Genomic DNA, 18,692 nt, shown 5'->3' on the forward strand with positions numbered 1-18,692 from the left:
ACACTCAACCGTCGAGGCATTTTAGAGGCTTATGCCATCAACGACCTTCGTATCAAGTTGGCCAACTCTCAAAACCGTTGGGGCTTTTTAGATTCCACATGACATTCGGCGCTTGCCCCATCGAAAACCTTCATAGCGGTCGGCCAACTTTCTCGCGCCAAGGGGCTTTCTAGAGTCCGCACAACATTTGGCCCTTGCACTAGCAAAGGCTCTCATTACGGTTCGGCCACTGATATTCGGCCAGACTCATTGTCAACTTCTCCTATACTCTTTGTAGCAGAAGAAGTTGAGGGGCTATTGTAGTGGTCCGAATATTCTGGTTCAGCCACAGTCGCTACGTTCAATGGAAGGGCACGATGCTACCCTCCATGATCCATCTCGGCTCGACCCAGAGCTAGGCAACTAGGCTCGACCTTGTCCCCACAATGCTCCTTCGAAGCTCAGCTCGGCTAGGCCCAGAGCTTGGCAACTAGGCTCGACCTTGTCCCCACAATGCTCCCTCGAAGCTCGGCTTGGCCCGGAGCTAGGCAACTAGGCTCGGCCTTGTCCCCACAATGCTCCCTCGAAGCTCAGGCTCGGCCCATAGCTAGGCAACTAGGCTCGGCCTTGTCCCCATAATGCTCCTTCGAAGCTCGGCTCGGCTAGGCCTGGAGCTTGGCAACTAGGCTTGGTCTTGTCCCCACAATGCTCCCTCGAAGCTCGGCTTGGCCCGGAGCTAGGCAACTAGGCTCGGCCTTGTCCCCACAATGCTCCCTCGAAGCTCCACTCGGCTGGGCCCGGAGCTTGGCAACTAGGCTTGGCCTTGTCCCCACAATGCTCCCTCGAAGCTCAGGCTCGGCCCATAGCTAAGCAACTGGGCTCGGCCATGTCTCCCACGATGCTCCCTTGAAGCTCAGGCTCGGCCCAGAGCTAGGCAACTGGGCTCAGCCATGTCTCCAATTACAGCTCACACTAACCGCCTTATCCGCTACGTCACGGGTGAAGTTAGCCGACGCATGTCAGACGCATAGATGAACTTGGAGAGCAAGCCAAGAACCCTCTATAAAGACCAAGGGATAGCCGCCCTAAAAGGTAGATCGTCTCCTACCCTCGAAACCCTAGTCCTTTGCTTTCCTCTCTCTGCACTATTCTCATCCTCGCGCCGGAGGGCCATTCCGGGGCTCCTCCGGTGTGGTCTTTAGTCGTGCTTTGTGGTGCAGGTTAGGTTCAAGGGAACGGGGCTAGATCCAAACGAACAACAATTCCTGAGGAAGCGAGCCACGTTCATCGGAGCCCCACAGAAAGTATAGATCTCAATTAGCAACATAACAGTTTATGTATTTTATTGTTTAATAACTCAAATAAACGGAAACCGTTTTTCCTTTTGTAACTACAATAATAGATATGCGTCACACTAAAGAGATTCACAAAGATCACGTTTTTCATTGAAAACATGATAAAAGTGGTGCTTAAAATTTTTTATCTCAGTTTAAGTCTAAAGCTGAGATAAAAAGTGGGTTTTAGTGCGAAATAAAAGACCTCGCTCTTGCAGCGAGATAAAAGAAAAACAACCTCACCCTTGTGGTGTGATAAAAGATTTTAGGGCAGAAAAAAATGAGATAAAAGATCTCACTCTTGTGGTGAGATAAAAGAGAAAATACCTCACCCTTGTGGCGTGATAAAAAAGATAAAAGATCTCACCCTTATGGCGTGATAAAAGATTTTAGGGCGAAAAAGAATGAGATAAAAGATCTCACTCTTGTGGCGAGATAAAAGAGAAAAGACCTCACCCTTGTAGTGTAATAAAAAACTTTAGTGCGAAAAAAAGTGAGATAAATGATCTCATTATTGTGGCAAGATAAAAAGTCAACCCATTCAGGCGCGAGTCTAAGTTTTCACATGGGCGGGTTGGTACTCATTTAGGCAGACTTTGAAAAGTTATGAGAAAAACAATGTCGTTTAAGAACTTTAAAAAGTTCTTTTTTACAAAAGGTAAGAAGATAAGCCCTAATTACACTCATCTCAAAAAATCTTTACGTTTCATCTTCATCTTCATGCCCAAAGAGAGAGAGAGAGAGAGAGAGAGAGAGAGAGAGAAGGCAAATCCCACAACTGAGTTCCACTAGCCCAGTTGTTTCTTTGACGACGAGCAGACTATTTCACTAGTGCCTTATTTTTCACGTGGGCGAGTTGTGATCTTTATGGTTTATTGTAGTAGTGAAATTTAGTTATTTTGGATGTCTTCAAAGTATATGTTTGACACATTAGGTAAAAAAATAATTATATTATTATTGTTTAGCCTTTTCTGAAAATGATTAAAATCCAATTGGGAAGCTACCATTGAAATTGAAATTCAATATAAACACAAAATCCATGTGCAATGGTTATAGTTGTTTATAAAAAAAAGCTAAAGTTTGTCTATAATGTTACAATCTGTAGGTTGTGATAATTTTCATATAAATACAAAGTGCACACTACAACAAAAAACACTATTGTCTACTAAATTTAGTAGCTACAACTAAATTTTTCACCCCAAGAAAATTCTTTGGTGACCAACAACTAATTTTGATTGGCAAAAGATCTATTGTCATATTTTTAAAATATTTTAAACAATGTTTATATATGTATGTTTTATATATTTTAATATTATGTTAATTGCATTAAAAAAATTCAGCAAATTTTAAGGAAAAAAAAAGTTTTCTCACTTTAGGAAGTAAGTATAAATTTTTTTGTTTTCCTAATGTAATAGAAGTTCTTGGCTAGCGTAGTGGTAAGGGCTTGAGAAATCAACTAAGGGTGCATGGGTTCGAAACTTGGCAATGACAAGAAAAGATGGTCTAGTAGATTCAAAGAAAAGATCATGCGCAATAATTTTTCATCTCAGTTTATAGTGTGATCATTTTGAATTTTCAATCACGGTTATAGACCGTGATCTAAAGTGACATACAATCACACCCAGAAAAGAGAAACAATCACACCCAAGAAAAACAATCATGGCTTATAACCGTGATAAAAGAGAAACAATCACGCCTTTTGGCCGTGATTATTTCTCTCTTTCAATCATAGTTTATAACTGTGATAAAAGAAAGTGACTTACAATCACACCCAGATCCATCACCGTAGCAGAAGCGTGATGGAAAACTTACAATCACGGCCAATAACTATAATCTTTATGGTTTATTGTAGTAGCGCGTACGTATTACCGAGCCTGCTGGAAATCAATTACAGAAGAATTTGATTTTGATGTATTGGTTGGATGGTAAAACTAGTACTTTTGCTATTGAGATATGTTTCATGGCCATTAAAGTGTGCTAGATTCAATACAGTAACCAAAATAAATTAAATTGGGGCATAAAGATTATTTCGTAATCTATATCTAGGGGAAAAATTAAAGTGATATACCACCAAAGTGGTCTCTATCATGGAGATTTTCTTAAAGATAAAAGTTTTGGATTACATAAAGTTACGTTTAGATCCATGCGGGTAGTGATTGGCCCAAAGGAAGGTTATTATTTGGCCGGATTTTAAACGGTATAAGGTAGTTGATTTTTTGAATAATATAGTTCTAGAATTTGCCTATGCATTCAATAGTCGGCCCAAAGGAAAACTTTTGATTGGCCAGGCCTATTTTATATTGTTCATGTTAACTAGCCTTATTGGTGAGAAGACCACTTGCATGTCATAATTACTATCCAAAGACTTGGTTATGATGATGCGTCAGGTTTTCTCGAAAGGGCCCACCATTACAAACACAAATAATAAATTTTATTTTATTTGTCTAATTGTTTGCCCCTACAATTAGACTAAGTGTTGCATGATAATTATATTCAAGTTCTCATATCATTGCACTAAAGTAGATGGATATTTGTTAATTGTGAGCTTTTCTGTTGTTGCATCTTCTACATTTGCCAATTTGAATAATATTCTAGTTCTTAAGGGTTCCAATCTTAAGAAATGGAAAGAGCATGTTACAATTCATTCTCATGGCTATTTGGGCACTAAGAAAAGAAAATTAAACCCTAAGGTTAAGAAAGCTGCAGATAATGGGACTTCACAGACAACTGTGCAATAGAAGCATGATAAAGGTGTTCCCTATTTCTTTTGCAAAAGGACTGTTGGTCATGTGAAGAAGGATTGTCTCAAATATCACAAGTGGCTCACAAAGGAAGGTAATCAATTTAGTTTTGTTTGCTGTGAATTTAATTTAGCTGAAATACCACCCGACACTTGGCGGATAGATACGGGTGGAACTATCCACATTAGCGTGTCGATGCAATGTTGTATAAAGAGTCGAATCCTCAGTGATACCGAAAGGTTCATTTATATGGGAGACAACAATAAAGTTTGTGTAGAGGCAATTGGAGTCTTTAGACTTAAATTAGAATCTGGTTTTTATTTGGATTTGGATGAGACTGTTTATGTACCGTCATTTAGACGAAATTTGATTTCTGTTTCCTGTTTGGACAAATCCGGTTACACTTGTTCATTTGGAAATGGAGGTTTTAGTCTTTTCCAAAATTTAAATATTATTGGTACTGGATATCTAGTTGATAGTCTATACAGGTTAGACTTGGATGCCTCTCACTTAAAGTTTAATGAAACTTTACATGTTGACAAATATGGTACGAAGCGAAAATTAATTAATGAGAACTCCTCTGTATTGTGGCACAAGCGTTTGGGACATATCTTGAAAGAGAGAATTGAAAGGCTTGTGTCAAGTGGAATTCTTGATCCTTTTGACTTTTTAGATTTCAAAATTTGTGTTGAATGCATAAAGGGGAAGCAAACAAACATAACAAAATTTGGTGCCAAAAGGAGTTTAGACATTTTAGAAGTGATACATACCGATATGTGGTCCATTCCCTACAGCTTCTTGGAATGGTCAACAGTATTTTATCACTTTTACAGATGACTATTCTCGTTATGGTGTATGGTATCTAATTCTTCTTTACTAGATTCCCTATGGGGAGAAGCCTTAAAGACTGCAGTTTGTATCTTTAATCGAGTACCCAGTAAAGCAGTAGCTAAAACCCCGTACGAGTTGTGGATTGGAAAGAAACCTAGTCTTAGGCATTTCCATGTCTGGGGTTGTCCAACTGAGGCTAGGCCTTATAGGCCTAATGAAAGAAAATTGGACTCAAGAACTATTAGCTGTTATTTTATTGGATACTCAGAAAGGTCAAGAGGTTTCAAGTTTTATTGCCCTTCCACAAATGCCATAATTGAGACGGATAATGCCAAATTTATTGAGGATGTTGAAAGTAGTGGGAGTGCACAACAACCCATGAATTTTGAATTTGAGGAGGAACATATTGAGATTCCTATGATTCATGTTGAGACTGATGATGTGGTCACACCTATCTTAGTACAGGATGCGGATGCAGGCCACCAGACTATTCCTAAGTTGTATCCTACTAATACGGAAGAACCCCAACAAACTCAATTGGAAGTGCCAAGGAGATCCAATAGGGAGAGGAGATCGGTGATTTCAACTGATTATACCATTTATCTCTAAGAACATGAGTTTGATATAGGATTGGAGGATGACCCCATATCTTTCAGTCAAGCCAAACAAAGTGTTAACCCCATAAAATGGATGAAAGCCATATTGGATGAGTTAAAGTCTATGAGTGACAATGACGTTTGGGATCTTGTCGAATTGCCTAAAGGTGTCAAACCTGTAACGCCCTTGAATTTTGGTCAATAAAAATTTCGTTCAATATTTGAATTTTATTTGAATTACTTATTTTCTCTTGAGTGGCTATATGATTTCTTGTTATTTTTCGTCGTAGTTAGATTTTGGTCTCGACTAGAAACCCTACTTGACCAATATAGTTAGTTTCTAACCGACTACTTGGAGGAACCGAGCAACCAACTCACCTAGTTACTAGATAAACCTTTTGAAACTTTTGAAACTTTTGAACCTTTTGCCTTTACCCATTGGTCCATAATGTTAGGGTAATTTTTTGTCCATTGGACAATAAGCTTTTGACTAAAGTACATGTAGTCTTTTCAAGTCTTATTTTAAAAATAAAAAGTACTTGTACTCCTTTTATCCTTTGGTTATTAACCGCAAGGGGAATTATTATCCATTGGGTAATAACCGTTAGGAAAGTTAGTGACCCTTGGGTAATAGAGTCTTTTGACCAAATAAAGTACCGATGTGACTAGGGAACCTTCTAATAAAGTTGATTTGACTAGTCAACCTTTTCAAAACATAGACTAAAGAATTACTTATTTATTTTCTTTTATTGTTTTAGTTTTATTCTTTATCCTTTGGACGATAAATGTTAGGGGAACTATTATCCATTGGATAATAGAAACCCAATTCTTTATATTAAAAGGGTTAAATGAAAGATTTGAAGAAAGTACTATTATAGACTTTTATAAAATTACTTTAAGGTACTTTTTGATTATTTTACTATAAAAGTTTCCTAGTAGCTATTGTCCATTGGACAATAAATGTTAGGGGATTTATTATCCATTGGGTAATAGAGTTATTCTTTCACCAAGTACATGGGATTATTAAACTAGTCTTTTTCCTAAATTGCCCATGTGATGTTGTCCCTTTATTTTATTAAGTATGTACTTTTGACTTAAGACCTAAGTTTTCCTAAGTACCCTTTTATTATTTTATATTGGGGTTTTGTACTCAATTGGATTAGTTTAATGGGGAGTTGATCTTCCTATAGTACATTAGTACACTAGTTTATTTATTTAAATCAAACATGTGCCTAATTGGATTTCTTTAAAGGGATTTTAGATTTAGAAAATCTAGTACTTTGGTACTTTTGACTTATTCTTTCTTGTTATATATATATATATATATAGTGTACTAGGAGAGAGAGAGAGAGAGAGAGAGAGAGAGAGAGAGAGAGGCCGAGAGAGAGGGAGAGGAGAGAGTGAGCCAAGAGAGGAGAGAGAGGGAGAGAGAGAGAGGAGATTTGATGTGTACCTTGATCTTTGATCTTCTTTGTACTTCAAATCCTTGGCTATGAATCTTCTTCCTAGCCAAAACTAACTCTCCATTGTACTTCTATGATTTGTTTAAGACCAAATCTTGTACCATTGTCTCCTTCTTTCCAAACAAATCTTCCATAATCAAATCCTTGGTACAAATCCTAGCCATGCAAGCCTAAAACCCTAACCCATCAAGCTTTCAATCAAGTTTGACAAATGAAAGATTGAGTTATGGAGCAAATCCATGGGAGATATAGAGAGAGAGAGGGGCCGGCCATTAGAGAGGGAGAGGGAGCCAAGATTTTTCCTATAAATAGGACCCCATTCCAAGCATTGAACTCACACCTTCTCATTGCCCCAACTTCTCTCTAGAATTCCTTTGTTCTTTCTTTGTTCTTCATGTTCTTGAGTTGTTCTTGAGTTCTTCAAGAAACTCATCCAAAGCCTCCACTAAACCGCCACTCGACCACCCTTCGATCCATAAAGTAGAGTAGTGTTAGTCAAGAAGAAGTTTCGAGAGAAACCATTCTCTTTCGAAGCTACCGGGAACTACCATAGGAAGTTACTCCGTTCGACCGCCGACTAACCGTCCGTAAGCCGTTACTACCGCCTAGAAGAACGGTAACGAAATCCTTACTTACTTCCTATTTACTTACTTACTCAAGTATAACGTTGTTATTTTGAATTGATAAGAAGAACGGTAGATTCTCCCTATCTATTACTCCGAATTATATGAAGTGTATGTTTACCTATTTACTTGAAGTATTCGTATTTTGATCTTTAAGATGATTATGAGTATGCATATATGAATTGCTTGTATTACTTGTGGTGTGATAAAGCATAAGTGATTTCCCTCCAAAGACGTCCGTACATGTGGCGTTGTGCTTTGAATAAAGCATAAGTGATACACTCCAAGGGCGTCCGTACATGTGGCGTTATGCTATAAGTAGTGATTGAGCGTGATAAGTAATATAGAATTGGATGATCTTGCTAGAATGATTCATGCTTATTTTTGTCCTACCGCGGAGTCTTTGCATGTAACGAGACACGAGAATCGAGAAAGTAGAAACATGACACCTAGGGTGTGATTAAAGGAAATGTTTTCCCGAGGAAGGAAATATTTTAAAACTACATAATGACCGGTTTTGGGGGGTGTAGGGAGGTATTCCCGAACAAGTCCAAGAAGAGCCCGAGCACGGTGAAGTAAAAAGTCAACACACTGTAAACCAGCGACATGAGAAGTCAATGGACCAGAGAGGTTGTTCGATTCTCGGTACAGTAACACGAGACGTTATTGGACCAAATACAAGGAAAGTGACATGTGATGCCATTGTTCAGATACATTGTTCGGCAAAGAGCCGAACAATGAGGAAATCATATGGTCTCCATTGTTTCTTAAGGACCAGTTACATGTGAAGTAACTGGTCCAGGCCATCTGTTCGGCCCCCGTGAGATGGCCGAACAAAAAGAGAAGTCCTATTGAAGGGAACATTCTAGAAGGGTCCAGAATCACCGGTATTCCGTTAAAGGGTGAGATCCCAAGAATATAGGATCTAAGAAAGATACCCAACGAGTATGGGATGATTGGCTTGTTATGGAAAGAGTCCTACAAGGATTAAGGAAATAAACTGATAAAGGAAACGAGAATCCTTGATATCCTGGGTTTCACTACAACAAATTGAGGTTTCAATAGCGTATCTTAATAGCGTTTTTTTATAAATGCTATGGTTGAGGTGGCAACAACAGCGTTGCTGCTATTGTGTGGCACGGAGAAAGCCGGAAGTGAAAAAATAGCGTTTCATTAATTATATTATAGCGTTCCATCCAAATTTCAATTTAGGGCAGGAATCTCTCTCCACTTCGCCGCCTTAAAAACATACACGAACTCAAAATTTTCTCCAAATCATTGGCGCACAGATCTCCCTCTCTTTTCTTGCAAATTGGTTTCGGCTTCTACTGGATAGATCAAGCATTCAGTCGCAAGTTCAATCGTGAGTTCTCCTTTCATGAGCAAGGGCTTCAATGTAAGTTCTTCCATGATTTGTTCTTTCTCCTCTCTTGTTATGCGATTTAGCTAATACTCGGTTTAAATGTACGAAACCCTTTTTCTGCTCGATCCCTCGTTCCTCCACAGAAAGAAGCAAATCGCCATGACCTATTGCACCAGTGAAGCAAAAAGCCGTCGAACGGAGAAGCCCTAACCAGGTTCACTTCGATTTTTTCCTTGATTTTTGCCCAAATACAAACTAGGGGTTTAATATTCTCTCTTATTTGCTTATCAAAGGTTATGAATTTTTAATTTTGCTTAGCCATCAAACGGTATGATCTATTAGGATTTGCACAGATTATGCTTTTAAACTGTGAAGTTTACTTAAAATCTGATTTTTTATTTTCATTCTAATAAGAATATGAGGCTTTTCTTTTGCTTCGGTCTGGAAAAAGAGAATACAACATGTATGGGGTTTCGTTATTTGCCCAGAAAGCAAGAGAAGATTATTGCGGGTTCCATATTTTCCCTGAAAGAGAAAAGTCAAGGCTTAGCTTTTACAAATTCATGTGTTAAAGAAGATGACATTTTCGTGTAGAATCTGAACTAGTAGAGGATGGATACAAAAAACTCTGTCATTAGCCTAAAGAGATCGTTTTCGGCGCAATCTAGGTGTGCGTCATGCGGGTGCCACCCCCCGCCCCTTGGGCTGTCTACATTCCACAATAATTTGGCTTGTGTTTTTCCTGATTGATATTATGACTTACGCACCATCTTGTTTGTTGCCTTCGGTGATGGACCTTGGTGTTCCCTCCCTCTTTGCCAGTTATGTTTGTGTTGGAGAAACTGACACTTTGAATTAGATCTACAAAGATGTGGACCAGCTATGTGGATAATTTAGAGTTGCAAATTTAATATGCAAGTACTAGTTTTTTAATGACATTGAGTACGTGGAAAAATGTAAAGGTTAAACGCGACTCGACTGTTTTGTCAACTAAGATAAGGTACTATTGAACCCTACTGTTGTATTCTTTTTGTAGATGGACGATGATGATGAAAGGATAACCAATGTTAGAGGAAGATTGTGAGGTTGCATTAGTTTGATTTATGTGCCTACCAAGGTACGAAAAGGCATTTTAGCTTCTGTAACTTGCATTTGTTGTTCTTGTTGGTTAAATATGACTTCTATTTGTTAACATCGTTTTTTTTTTGCATATCATATCTATGCCTAATTATTGGGTTGCTCCATAGTATTGATTATGGCCTTATCAAAGTCTTATTCTTATAAGTTATATGCATGGTTTGATTCAATAACTAGTTGGTTCTTTTGTGCTAATAGGTGTACTATGGTTCATACCAAGATGGGAGAGAGAACAAGTTTTTCAGGAAATAGCTGAAGTTTGGCGAGCCTCCAAGTCAAGATTAGCCTCGAAAATATGACACGCTACAGTTGAAAGCTACGACTCCAGCTAGATAATGTCAAATCACTCCACGATTGGAAGGATTTTGTGAAGGAAAAGACTAGTAAAAAGTGTAAGGTATGTGCAACCTGATTTATCTTTAATATTACTAGTATAATGCCCGTGCTTCGCACGTTTCCACGTGCTCATTAGTTGAATTGGTATCGGAAAGTGTTTTTGGTTACGGTAGTGATGATAACAGAAAAATAGCAAAAGGTTATTGAAACATAAATCAATTTTAGATCTTCCAATCCAAGGGATTCATTGTTTTGGCACACCTTATGTATTTTACAACTTTGGTACTCTTTTGTAGTTACACTAAATGCTAAGAGAAATAGCAAGATGTTATTGAAGCAAAAATCAGTTATAGATTTATAGGGAAGCTATTATGTGCCTGGGTTTTTACATCTGAAGCCAAATCATTCACGATGCCCTTTGGTTCCACTTTCATCATGACCATTCCATACGTCACTTAGTTGACCGTTTGTTGCTTCGCGAGTGAAATGGGACTTCAGTCCAATCCAGCACTGGTAATAATCATCATCCATTAAGGGCGACTTGAGAGCCTATGGGCAGACTCGCAGTATAAGACACGATTCAAACATGAAAGCCATGATATCAGCTATTCTCTGTGGTCCTGCTTCATTTCCACAAGCAATTGTTGCCTGCGAGAACTATGCTTTAAATCCTATACTGTGAAGTAGTGGTGAGACTGAAAAGCAATCGATTAATGGGATAAACGAGAGAAGGATTTCATGTATTCCAAAAAAATATGAACATAGTAGGAAGAAAACACCTACCTCATAGGTCTTCGTATCAGGATCGTGGGGAGTCATGCAGCTATGAAGGCTTGCACCACCTAGGAGAAACCCATCGGCTTTTGCTTGAAAATAAGAATATTGAGTTCTTACTCTGAATTTAACGTTTAGAGTTGGGCCAATGGCAAAGCTAATGCCTAACATTGGAAGAAATAGGTTAAATAGATTATGTTATTCACTTTAAAATGAGGAAGCTCATGTTGGGTCACAGAAAGGGAAAATCTCTCTTTGCTCACCTGACACATGAAAGTAACGTGTATTGTTCCAAAATCCATTATTTCCTTCTAGCGATATATGGGAACTTTAAGATACGTGCATTCCATCAATCTCATAATCAGTAGCATGAAGAAAATAAGTATGCCGGTTTTATTACATAACCATCGCTAATCCAAGTGTGCATTAACCACAATTCGAACAGCACACCACTCCATTTATTGGTGGCAGGAGATACCACTCTACCTACTGCCAGCACAAGGGTTTGCTTTCTGTTACTCCCTCTACCCGAATGCACCCACCAATTTCATATATAACACACACAGTAACTACTTCATCAGTTAGGGAGGAAAACAGCGATAAGAGTAGTGAAAATCATCAATATAAACCAAAGGATAAAAAGTTCATTAGTCTAAAAGGTTTACCTCATATCCTCCATAAATCAGACCCATGAATTCGCTCATGCAAATTCCGATGGTAATATGGATGTCGGAAAGTATGTTCAGCAACCAACGACCATGGAAAGAAGATGAAGAAATCAAGCAATGCCACAGCCAGGTTTATCTGTTGGTGTGGGCAGAACAGAATTGTGATAGATTAGAGTTTGCATATCTTTTTGAAGCACAAATTTTTATGATTAAGATTGGTATCTCTCTCTGTTTGGGTACTTCTGCAAAACTTTTTCATTTCCAAGTGGTGAACCATCTAACATAAGTATACTTCTACTAATGTGAAGAATTAAATCTGCATTGAGCTACTAGGCTTAAAATTTGCACCTATTTTTTTGATTTGATGGAAGAATCAGCACTCAAAGTCTTGTGTCCAAGGTTAGTCAGGCTTAGCTTCATGTCAGATTGAAACTCTAAGCTTTTTTCTTTCCATTACGATTTCTATTTAAAACACAGTAGTTTTAAGCCACGAAAACAAAGGTAAAACATAGTTAAGATACTAAATGAAATTAAGAATTCACTTCCTTCTCTTAATGCCACTACTAAACTATTTGTAGACAAGTGTTTTTGGACCCTCACTCCTACGGGCCAATTTACTATTTCATCAATTTGGGATCATCTCAGAGTTCACTACCTTGACATTCTTTGGCATCATGTAGTCTTGTTCCAAGGTCATAATCCCAGATGCAGTGTTCTTTGAGTGTTCTTTGAATGTCCTGTGGCTACCAGGTTAGGGGTATTCTTTCTCCTAAACTTCCTATGGGTTGGGTTATTCAGTCTTGGTCACATTGGATCATGTTGCTGTCTTCATTGATGGGTAATTCCCTTGTTACCGCAATTACTATGTTAGTGTTCACAGTTTTTGTGCATCATATCTGGATAGAAAGGAACTATAGAAAATTTCAAAATGTGTCCTGCACTCCTAATGTTATTGCAAATAAAATCATTTATGAGGTGAGATGTAGGTTTTTATCATTTTCAAAATTGCCTAGTGGGCCTCACTATGCTAATCTAGTTCATGTCTGGCAGCCTGTGTGATAATCATCTCTAACTGATTGGTATTTGGTGGTATGTCTGTGCAGCCTGCCAAGCTTGTGCAGCTAACAGCTAGCAGGTTCAGGCAGCAAGTAGATTGTGTCGGTTGGAACTGCTTTGGTGAAGTTGGGTACAGATTGTGCAGGTATAGGTGTGCAGGTGGGCATGTCACATGTTGTGAGCATCTCCAAAGAATCTATTCCAGCACTTCCAGCTGGAAGACTTGGTGTGTCGCTGTTTGGTACCAAAGGAGTTGGAAGGGAGTAAAGGCAGTCGTGGAGTTATTACTTCTATTATCAATGGTAATTATCTTAAATCCTTATGATGGTAACTTTTCAAAGCCATCAGTAGGCATGCTCTTATATATTCCATTTGGGGTTCTTGGTTTGAGAGAGATCTACTAAAATTTGTGTTTTCCAGTAAGTTGTGTGTTTGAGCCTCATCCTTTCTTGGAGAGGAGGTAATAAATAGCGGGGGCATCATGTGAGAATAAGTGGAGGGAATTGGTGGAGCCCTCTAGTCCCAATGCTTGCAAGAAAAAAGATGAGTGAGAGGTCAGTTTTTTAGGGAGATATAAGACACTGAGACCTCGTATTGAGCTTGGGAAATCCTGTTACGCTGCTTTAGTTTAATGTTAATTACCTTTGTTGTGACATGAATCTTGGCTGAATGGCATCATTTTGTTTTGGTTCATGATTTCAACATCTGGAAGTTTAAATGGAGGACTTGGTGTTGTTATCTAGATGGCCCATGGGTTTTACCGTGCAAAACACAGTGTAGTTGATGTGGGAGATGTCATCTACTTTTGTGCACAGTTTACTACCCCAGTCGTCATCATTCATTTACCTTGTTTCGGTGAGTTTTCTTTCACTTGGAACTACAAATTTGTATGTGTTGTTGTTTTGCATAACTCTATTTGGTAGTTGAGATAAGCCAATGAAGTATGCTTTTGCCTAATGAGGCATGTTGTCGAGGTTGATAGTTGTTTATACTTTCAGCAAGTATCATTTTTGCCCATCCATGGGGGATGTCGATCCCAAGACTCTTTTGTGCCTAGATGGTTACAAGTTCTGTGGTGGGTACGTGTCCAGCTATCGTTCATGTCTAGCTAGCCTTAGTATTAGGATTGGTTTGCTTGTGGGACATTGAATGCCATGTTCCCACTTGTGTATGAGGTTTCTAGATTTGTCCAAGGGGGTTAGATGCTGCCTCATTATGCTCCCTCGTTAGATGGTTCCTATTTTACCATGGAATTTTATTTTTTTTTTGGGTAAATCAGCTTAAAATAGAAAAAGGCAAACCGAATATACAGCCTACAAGGGGCATACACTAGGAGAAAAAAAAGAAAAAGAAAAGGAAAAGGTAAAATAGTAACTCTAGGCCAAGTGGCTACAGAAACACACTTCCGTAGTGATCCACTTATTTAATAATGCTTGCGCTTTTATAGTATAAGTACTTTCGTGAATCATGAGCTTATTCTACGCCCATCTATTAATCCAAAATTTTGTACCACAGGGAATCAAGAAGATTGCATCAATTCCACGTGCTTGGCTTTGGGAGGAAAGAAAGGCCAAATTGCTCGAAGATTGCATCAATTTCAACAAGCTTGCAGCATAGAAAATTTTCAAGTAATATGTGGGTTAGCTTGTTTGTGGCTACCTTTGGTAACATCCTTTGGTAACATTGGACACCTGGATACTATATGAATCCATTGCAATTCTTGCAACCCTTTCATGTAATTTGTGTTTTCGAGTTGTTTCAAAAGTTGGTGTAATGAATATTTGCCCGAATGAATGAATTTGGTTAATTACATTGGCAACATTGAAGTTTTAGATTATATTCATGTTTTTCTAATAATTGTTTTACAATTGGTGTTGAATGTAATAAAAAAATATTAAATGGGTGGTGTAATGACAAATACGCTATTAAAAGAATCTCAAAATTAGCATGCAAAAAAATGCTATTAAAAGCTTATTTAAGACCGCGTTCAAAAAACACTATTAAAAGTTTATCTAAGATAGTGTTCGCAAAACGCTATTAAAAATTTATCTAAGATAGCGTTCAAAAAATGCTATTAAAATTTTATATAGGACAGCGTTCAAGAAACGCTATTAAAAGTTTATATAAGACAGCGTTTAAAAAACGCTATTAAAAGTTTATCTAAGATAGCGTTCAAGAAACGCTATTAAAAGTTTTGACTTTTAACAGCATCGGCTAATACAGCGTTCCGAAAAACGCTATCTATGACATTCAATAGCGTTTTTCGAACGCTGTAAAATGTAATTTTTGTTGTAGTGTTTCCTATTCGAGTTAGGAATCCTAGGGTAACACGGATGCTTGGCCAGCAAGCATATGCAAATCTATAAATATGAGGTAAACCTAGAGGCAAAAGGTACGCAATACATTATTTTCTGATTGCTTTCCTACTGACAATTAGGGTTTGATTGCTAGTACGAAATACTAACAAAGGCATCGGAGGGCCTTTGCCACGAGAGGCAAAGGTGCACTCACTCCTTATCTGTTTTGTAGGACAAGGTTTTCATTGACAAAATAGGGTTACGTTCAAGAGGCACGTGAAGCCGCTGCATTCCAGTGCTGTTCAGAGCACTACTTGAATTTGTCCACCTACAGGTGGCATTATGTGAGTTGTGTGTGTGTGTGTTAAAGTAAGATTTGTGAAAAACCCAATGAGAACCCGGAGCGGCGGAATCATTGTGGGGATACTCGGGAACCCGAAGCGGCGGAACCGAGGGTTTAGTTTTTCGAAAACCCAATGAGAACCCGGAGCGGCGGAATCATTGTGGGGATACTCGGGAACCCGGAGCGGCGGAACCGAGGGTTTAGTTTTTCGAAAACCCAATGAGAACCCGGAGCGGCGGAATCATTGCGGGGATACTCGGGAACCCGAAGTGGCGAAACCGAGGGTTTAGTTTTTTCGAAAACCCCAAATGGGAACCCGGAGCGGCGGAACCATTGTGGGAGACTTGGGAACCCGGAGCAGCGGAACCGAGGGTTTTGAATTGTGGCTTGGTTATCCGCGGTACGGAGCCAATGCAATCGTGTGTGTTAAACAAAGTGGTTTTTGAAAGGTTGATTTGTTTATGAAAATGGAGACACGGTCTACGATGAGTTGCGTAGGAGAAACACAAAAAATCTTGGACACCAACGATAGTTGATTAACGAATGTGGATGTGTCATTGTTAGCTGTGTATACATGTATCATGTGGAAATCGATGATTGTATAACCTGTTGTTTGTAAGTTATGGGTTAGCGGGTATGGGAATTTTCTGCTGAGCTTTTGTAGCTCACGGTGTTGCCTTTTTGGTGACCCTGACATATTATATCGGTGGCGATGCTGGTATAATGTGTCAGACCTTGTAGATTATCAAGATGAACAGTACACCTTGGAGGCTTTTGGAGCTGAGGAGCTGGCTAGGATGGAGGAGCAGGTGGAGCTGTAGTTAGGAACCCTAGAACCCTTTCATTTGTGTAAATATTGAACTCTTGTGGGAGTTTTGTTGTAATAAGAGCCAGACTCTATTTTGAGGTTTTCAATGAAATTGTCTTTTTAACGTACCCCAAAATTTGGGGCGTTACAACTTGGTATCAGAGCTTTAGGTTCAAAACCTCGGCCATGGGTAGAATGGGTAGAACCACGAGATAGTTTGACCGTTGCACCAACATGAATTGTGTTTAAAGTTTACCGTCCCAAATTGGGTGGAATTCTGTCAAAACAATCTTCGGATTGAAGCAAGGCACAGAAATTGGCAGTACGGCCGAGCTGGGAATTCCCGAACAATTGGATGATGACTTAAATCAAGAATCGAAAGTGGAACATAGATTCAAATCTTCTTAAGTGATTACCCTGTCGGAAGATATTCCTAATTGAGGTTGAAACTTTTTCTTGTAGATGAAACATCTAGTTGATATTTTAGCCGAAGCCTATCAACCCAGAAATACCATAGAAACCTTGACAGCCCAGAAACTGGAAGATCCCGACTTTGTGGCCGCTGTACTTGCAGAAAAGAGAGATTTTCAAAGAGTGCAGCAGAATACCCCTATTCCCGTTGAAAAGGACCCCTGGTTTTCGGGAATGTTTTCGATCCTGTCTGCTTTCCATGAGTATTTCGGTGTCTTACCCCCAATGGAGAACTTTGAGGTTGGAGTTACGGAGGAAGAAGTCGAAGGTGATAATGACGCCAATGAGGTGACCGAGGAGGAAAACCTGTTAGATGAAGAGAATCTCGAAGAGGACGAGACCCCAAAAGCAGAGGACGTCAATTAGGCATATCTGAGGCCGACCTAGTAACCATTGTAATCCTTCAGGACGTAGGATGTTAAGGATTAGGTAGTAGTTGGACCTTTTGTTGTAACTAGAGATAGTAAGATTAGGCTAGTACGTTGTACTCATTTTATTTGGTAATAAGAGACTTATGTTTTCTTTAGTATATGATCACTGTTTATGTGTGGACTTGCATCTTACTCTTTATGGCGTGAAAACTACCCCTTACCTCGTTAAGTCTAAATTATAACCTTCCTTATTTTAGATGTCAAGTATACCACCAGGAGGACGCCCACCTTTCGCCCTGCGTGTGTGGGCAGCGTGCCCTTGGAATTTTCTGGATTCCAAAATGCAAGGGCCCAGATCGAGGGAGCGCGAGCGGGGAAGCAAGCGCTCACGAAAATACAGAGTCGCCACTCGGGTTTTGAAGGTCCGACACCCAAGAAACCGTATTTCGAAGCACTTGTCGCGCTGGTTGACTTGAAAAAGTTTAAGGAACCAGTCCGTCATAACCATAGCTGGGTTCGGGAGCCAGGTTACGAGAGGGGAAGGGTTTTATGGCACCCCTCTCGCCCAATCCGGAGATCGGTCTCTACTTAGGCATTTGCGAAAAACGTTTGTTTGCGATTCTGTTTCATTTAATCAATTTTTAGCCAATTAGGGCGGGGGAACAGTTAATCGGGTATTTAAAACTGTGACAGTTTGCGGGACATGATAGATATGGCATGGATGGGCGAGATAACAAATAGTAAATGGAATAAAGTCCAAAACGTCGATCATACATCAAGACGGTGCTGTGTATGACTTTGGCAGGAACAAACGGTCAACTTGCATGCGTGAATCCATCTGCATGCAAGCAAACCGTCGCGCGACAAAACCATACACTCGTGCGAGTGTTGATGCCTCACCAATGGTTTGAATTTTACTCCCTTCTGGGCTCTGGAAGGACCAATGCTCACCCAGGTGCAAACCAAGCAGTTTATGAGCACTTGAAAGTAAACAATATTACAACAGACAGATGGAAATATTATGGAAACACGACCCCTAAACAGTGGGGGTGTCTAAACAGAGGCCAAGGTCAAGCTGCTCATGCAAGGGCAGTCCCTGGAAAACGAAGAACCGTCGCGCGAGGGAGTGATACACGCGCGCGATTGTTCAGACTGGACTTCCAAGAATTGCTTTGCATGCTTAGGGCTCTGAGACATATTCAAGAGCATCCCAAGAGCATTCCGAACCAAGAGAAGTTATAAACCAAACTAAACTGTGATTTTAAGCATACAAAGCAGTGAGCTAATACTTTTAAAAGACTTGAAAGCGACTATGAACACGACAAGAAACTTAAAGACCAGCATCCCTTCCCCACGAGGTCCAATCTCATGCAGACAGAACTGTCGCGTGAGTGTGTGGGACCATCGCGCGAGGGTGTGCTTGGTAACGGCTCTTGAAACCTTGCCAGCTTTAGGGCCAGAACTGGTATTGATTACCAGCCTTGACCCTGCCAGCCCCCCT

At 39.5% G+C, this 18,692-nt stretch overlaps 1 long non-coding RNA gene across 1 annotated transcript; it reads left to right on the top strand.

The window, feature by feature from the left end:
• The first annotated feature begins 8,649 nt into the window (after positions 1-8,649).
• LOC131308138 (uncharacterized) lies at positions 8,650-13,153 on the top strand. Its single transcript, XR_009194331.1, has 4 exons — positions 8,650-9,144; positions 9,967-10,047; positions 10,266-10,464; positions 12,949-13,153. It is a non-coding gene; the product is annotated as an uncharacterized LOC131308138 (long non-coding RNA).
• The last annotated feature ends 5,539 nt before the right edge of the window (positions 13,154-18,692 follow it).

The sequence above is a fragment of the Rhododendron vialii genome, chromosome 11a (assembly GCF_030253575.1).
Source record: "Rhododendron vialii isolate Sample 1 chromosome 11a, ASM3025357v1".
Lineage (NCBI taxonomy): Eukaryota > Viridiplantae > Streptophyta > Magnoliopsida > Ericales > Ericaceae > Rhododendron > Rhododendron vialii.